General features: G+C 38.4%; 1 non-coding gene across 1 annotated transcript; it reads right to left on the bottom strand.

The window, feature by feature from the left end:
* Positions 1-1478: 1478 nt before the first annotated feature.
* trnaa-cgc (transfer RNA alanine (anticodon CGC)) lies at positions 1479-1550 on the bottom strand. Its single transcript has one exon. It is a non-coding gene; the product is annotated as a tRNA-Ala (tRNA).
* Between the last annotated feature and the right edge of the window lie 4779 nt (positions 1551-6329).

Raw genomic sequence — 6329 nt, 5'->3', positions numbered from 1 at the left:
CTTGGTGCTTCGCTAGCGAGTCATTTCAGGGAAGAAACTCAGTTTAGAGAACTACTGGTGCATTTTCACTCATTGAATTTGATCTTTGTACTCTCTTTTCATTCTCAGCTATAATATTTCAAAATTACAGTTCGGATTTGTTGGAAAACTTCACAGGCATTATTAAGTTAGAACTGTACAATTGTATTTTAATATCTTGGTATATTTACCTTCATTTTAATATGGATGTAACCATAAATGTTGTACTTTTGTCGTACTTTTTAAAACATTTTAACTGAGGACGCACGACGACTATTATACCATGTGATGCATGCAAGACATCTGTAAACGAAGATGTAATTACAGTCAAATTGGCAATTAACAGAAAACCACAAGTTGTATAATATTATTTCTCTATGTCGATGATTAGTTGAAGGATTTGAAGAAACTATATATTATTCCTCGATATCGATGATCAGTTGAAGGATTTGAAGAAACAGCAGCGATAGCAGGTGATTTTGGTTTTGAACCCATCTTTACACCTCAATAATCCATTTGTCCTCGAAAAAAGAAAAGACAGGCATGTTTTGAGTCTCATAATGATCATATTCTCGATCCAAAGAAACGTATAAATTTGATTCCTTCCGTAGTATTTTGGATTTTCTTACAATGATCTCACGAAGTATTGCCAGGATCTATATCTAGCGTTCGGTACCGATAACACTGCTGATATTGATTGAGTAGAAATCGATGATGTATTGACAACTTTATCTGAAGCGAGAAGTCCTAGAACACTGCCTATGATGTGTTAGGATTCATACCAAGATATACTTTTTGTTTTCATCCCAAAATGCTGCTATTGCATTACACATTATATGAACATTACCAGTTTTGGTAGCTTCTCTGCGCGATTTTTCAAAACTGAAACTAATTACAAAATTACTTAAGATCAACCATGACAAAAACATATAAATCAGAACTAATATTAATATCAACTGATGTTACTACAGAAAAAAACTACAGTTAAAATTTAACTGAAATATTAATAAGACTATGCAAGCCTAAAAAGTAGAACAATTAAATTTATATAACTTTTTTTTGAGAAATGGGCTCACACACCGGAAGACACTAACGTTTCTCTTCGTTAGAGTATGTGAATAACAGTTTAACTAAAAATGTTTGGAGTCCAGAGGGAGGACTCGCTCGCTGAATGATCTCTCAAGAAATCCCTGGTGAGATTCAACAGGTGTTTTCTTCAACAGCCACTAAAAGTCTGATGACCTTCTCTGGATTTTCTGAATATGACGTTAAATTAGTTCAAATCATTTGGTAGTTAACAGAACGAAATGCTTTGGAGGTACATTTAAAACAGCAGAGCAACACTGTAGCACTTCGTGTGTGACTGAAATTAATTGTGTAAACCTGGCTCTCTATGAACACGAGCAAAGAGTTCTCACTCACCAGAAGATTGCGATGTGAGCACAGTAACATAAGACACCTGGAGATGCCGGGGATTGAACCCGGGACCTCATACATGCGAAGCATGCGCTCTACCACTGAGCTACATCCCCTAGCCTACTGATGGTGGAACTGACGTAAAGATGTTCATATGTTTACTGAACACAATCCACCCTTCACGAAGAATGCCTGCAGTTTCCCACTTTCGCGTTTCTTCTACTACAAAGTAAATTAATGGGAATGAAGAAATAAGGAAGGGAAAATAATCGCATCGAAGCTTCCAGAGACTGGGCAAAATGAATAATTTATTTTTATATCCAGTCACATGGGCGACGGTGGTTGATTCTTCAACGGGGGGGGTGCGTTTTTCTACCTCCTTACTCGATTGTCTTTCAATTATGTTTTCCTTGAAACCTTTTTGCATCTTTTAAGTGCTTGCGATTAAATTACGCATAGAAAAACACCAGTACAGTTGATGTTCATGGACCGATGCACACAACTCCAGTGATAAAGCCCTGTCTGTAAATATTGTAGAAGAACGTTAAAGGGCGAAACAACGCTCCAACCACGTGAATGGTAACAAGAAGGATCGTGTTCTTATTTAATATGTGCTTTTGAATTGCCTTGTCAATACACACAGGCTTTAGAGATGGACAAATAATTTACAGTGGTGTTTGTAAACAAAGATGGACCATGTTATTTCTATACCAGGAAGAAAGGAGCAGACTCTTAAACTTTAAGAGGCAGAAACAACACCTCATCACAGCTAACACTAATTAAAACGACATCACAACAGAAGAGTGAAGCCTTGAGTGAATCAAATCAGTTTTTGTTGGTCGTCTGTGTCTTCATAACTTTGTAGGTGAGAGAGAGGATTGCGAAAATGTGCAGGTGCTTCTCAGAAGTGCGTTGGTGGTATAGGTTCCTTCAAATAACTGAGCCAGTGCATCCCAAATCTTTTCAAGATGATCTGTGATCCGGTAACACATCTCCTGAAACAAACATTCGAGGTAGGAAGCATGCTCTTAAACACCAAAACACTCAAAAAGGAAGAAGCAGATCTCTGTACACAAGACGGCAGTGCGATATTAGAATTTCTGAGTTCTTGATGGATTCAGGCTCCTTCTCAGAGGTCCTTGCTCGCCAAATAACTTTGCATCTGAGGAAGAGCACCACGGAAAAAAACCCAACTCAACAAGCGAGCGCGTTGGTTGCTCTTGCTCTTAATGCAAGGAGCTGTTTTTTTTTTTCCTCGCAATAATCATTATTAACCAGAAACAGCAGCACAGGTAGGTCGCATTTGTGATTATGTCACTTCTCTGCTTCAGCAAGGTCAATAAAAGACTCTGAAAGTAGTAAAGCAAAACTGAACTCAAAATCATATTAGGAATTCTGAGCGATATCTCCATACAGGTAATCCAATAAGAACGTTGAAATATTTGAATATCATCTCTCTGTATATTGCACTGCTTTTTACCCAGAGTAAAACTATTGGATTGAAGGAATGCTAACCGCTGGGTTAAAATGTATAGTTGTTATTTGGAGAAATCTATAAACTCGTGATCTTTTATGTTTTAAAAGACAGCACAGGAAAAAACGACAGTGCTTATTATTTTCCGGAGATGGAGCACTGATGACCTATCCGAGCTAATTGATAAAGCCCACCCAGTGGATACACTAGCAGAACGTCAAAGAAAATTCACCTTTGTATCCAAAGAAACCACAGGAACAACATCAGGAAGCACAATCAATTCCCCTTTTAAATCTTTCCTGTAAGTTATGCTATGTGAATTCATGAAGTTAATCCTCTGATCTCTTTTGATCATGAACAAAGTATTTCTGATGGAGCACTTTGTAAAAAGGTTTAATAAGCTTTTCCCCTGCCAACGATTCGACGCTAAGAATTAAAAGTTTCACAGACAAAAGCAGCTCACCACCACAGCCAATATTAAATGTGCTTGCCGGAACACTATCATGTGCACTGCCTCAAAAGTGATCTCGGCAGATGTTGTTCCCTACATAAAGCTGAACATGCCAAAGAGAATTTCTGTTGAGAAAACAAAATATTTTTTCTGCCTTGATGTTAAGCTGACAGCCTGTCTTTTAGAAAGTCTATCTCTAAGTACCTCCCGCAGCCTAACAAAAAGCGCTTTTACTGATCGTATTGCAGGTCTTAAAATACTAACATTTGGCAGCAGTGGGATTCAAACCCACACCCCAAGAGAGACTGGAGCCAAAAATCCAGCACCTTAGACCACTCGGCCACACTAATGTCCTCCATCCCCATCTTTCTCACATTGCTGGCTTGGACTGGGGGGCTTCAGCTCTTGTCGTCCGATCTAATGATATCATGACATGTGGAAGTGACTGCACCTTCATCTTCCGAAATGCTTTCAATAGCACAAACGCTACTTTCACAAACGTAGCAATAACAAAAGAGGTGGGATTCATCCTTTGTGCTGTTTGTAGGGGTGCAACTCTACGGTGATGCAAGAACAAAAATCAAAATCCTTTGCTACTACTGTTGCTTTTTTCATAGTTTCATCAAATCCTTCATTTGAACATCGATTTTGAAGGATATTGATGATAATACCACATAAATTGTGGTTTTCTTGTGATCGCCAATTTTATTCAAATACCAGCCTTTTTTACAGTTCCTTCTGTGTTTCACAAGGTGTAATAGCCCCCCTCGCATCCTCAGCTAACATATTTTAAAATTACAATAGATTATACAGCATGCATGTTTACATTTATATTAAAATTAAAGTTAATAAACCAGAATACATACAGTGCTATCCCAATAATTCTTGACAGGTTCTCCAACAAATCTGCTGAGGGTGCAACAGGAGTATAAATGAATTTTCCCGCCAGCCATTCAAAGACCAAATTCCATGAGTGAACATTATTTTCTCAGACGTTGCCGGCATTGGACTTTGCCGGTGGTATTGAATTATGTCCACAACTGTTGTAGTAGTTCCTTCTTGAAGTTCGACATGTGCAAAGCACTCGTAATATCATAGGTGTTAAAGTTTCGCTGAGTCTAATCGACGTAATTGAAGCCGTTTTGTTATTCTGTTGTAAAAGCCGAAACCCAAAACAATAGTAGTGTTAAGAGGAAATGCCTCCTAACAGCTGACAAGCGCTCCTAGTTAGTGTCATGGTGTGTATCCCTGCCTATCATTGGGAGACGGGTAGCTTTTTTACACTCAAGATTCCAATCTTCAATGCTTTGTGTGAGAGCTTACATAACTTTCCTTTTCTCACATTTTCTGATGACTATTCCAAAGGGGCACCCTGTCAATTCCGAATACTTTTCAAAAATCTGCCTGCATGTTTGATTATTGTCATTTCATTTCGAAAAAGTTCAATATTGATCATAACTAAAGAAAATAATGATCACGAACAAAAAAGGGATAAAGATGCGAGTCGATCTTGAATTACAGCTGGGTGACACGGGCTTCTGTTCTGATATGGTTGTACGAGAAACAGGAGGAATCGCCAATCCCCTATAGAACATGAGTTGAATCAGGAGTGAGACATTTCGTATACTCGTGCATATGTCAACGCCTGACCTACATCGTAAAACTAACATTAAGTTGTCAGAGACATTCATTTATATACAAACAAGAGACAGACCAAGTAATAATTCTACATTAGTTCAGGTGGGTAAACCTGAACTAACTAATAAACGTATTAATAATTCTACATTAACGTGTCCTACACTGATCAGACTAATTGACATGGTCTGATTCAGAGCCTGTGCAGCTCGTGCTAATTACAGCAATGACAGTTCTGAACCCTCATCACCGAAATGAGCACAAGTTCAGCTGTTCTCCAGTTTTGTTACGCATGTTTTTTTCATTGCAATTGAGTTCAGAGCTGGAGCTGATCTCCAGACAGTACAGTGTTTTGGGTAAGTTGTCGAAATTCGCATGAGGCTGCAGACAACTTACCCAAAGTGTTTTCTATAGCTTTCAGGTGCAGTTCATTTATATAAAAGAATGTAAGTGGTATAAACTCAACAAGCCAGACGGCAGTCCAACCTATAATTTTCTGACGCGAGGCCTGACGCGTTATTCATTACGCCACTGACCCTGCAATTGTAGTGCTAAAAAAAACACGTTTTCTACATTTATGTCTGTTTAAAAATCACTCTAAAAAAGACAAAGGGTTTGTGTGTCGCGCTAAAATTCCGCTTCATTTCGAATGCAAATAAAAACCGTTTTGTTTCAAGAAATCATAAATTTGTCACATCCTTCATACTATACTTCTCTCTTGTATTAGTAAAGCATTTTGATTTAAACTGAACAATATATGAAAGGTTTCATCTATACACTTACACATAATAAGTATACGAATAAATACTCGGAAGAAGCCGCAGCTCAGGTATTAGAGAGATTTAAAATCGGATCGGAGGATTTAGAGTCCAGACTGCAAACCAACAGCTGACACAGGTCTTTTATAGAACCGTTTTGATTTCCTCTACTTTGTCCCCGTGACGTCATTGTCCTGCTCGCAGCCGAGCCCGACACACGTCTGGTTTCTGTCGCTGGGCGCACACCCTGCGGTCCATGCGGGTCCTGATACGCCAGTACAATGACGGGAACACTAAACTGTAAACAGGTGCCGTCCTTCGGCTGAGACGTAAAACCGAGGTCCTGACTCTCTGCGATCATTCAGGAGAATGGTGGTGGTGGAGGGGAGTCCCCATTACCTGTAAAGCGCATTGAGTGGAGTATCCAGAACAGCGCTATATAAGTGTAAGTAATAATAATTATTATTATTATTATGTAAAATGCAATAAAAAATAAAAAATATCAAACTTTGATTCAAAATAGATTAATGTAAAAACTGATAAAGCTAATGCTTTTTTCAGGGCTATATCTACTTTT

This window comes from Atractosteus spatula, assembly GCF_055471065.1.
Source record: "Atractosteus spatula isolate fAtrSpa1 chromosome 10 unlocalized genomic scaffold, fAtrSpa1.hap1 SUPER_10_unloc_18, whole genome shotgun sequence".
Lineage (NCBI taxonomy): Eukaryota > Metazoa > Chordata > Actinopteri > Semionotiformes > Lepisosteidae > Atractosteus > Atractosteus spatula.
This window is presented reverse-complemented; position numbering and strand designations above follow the sequence as displayed.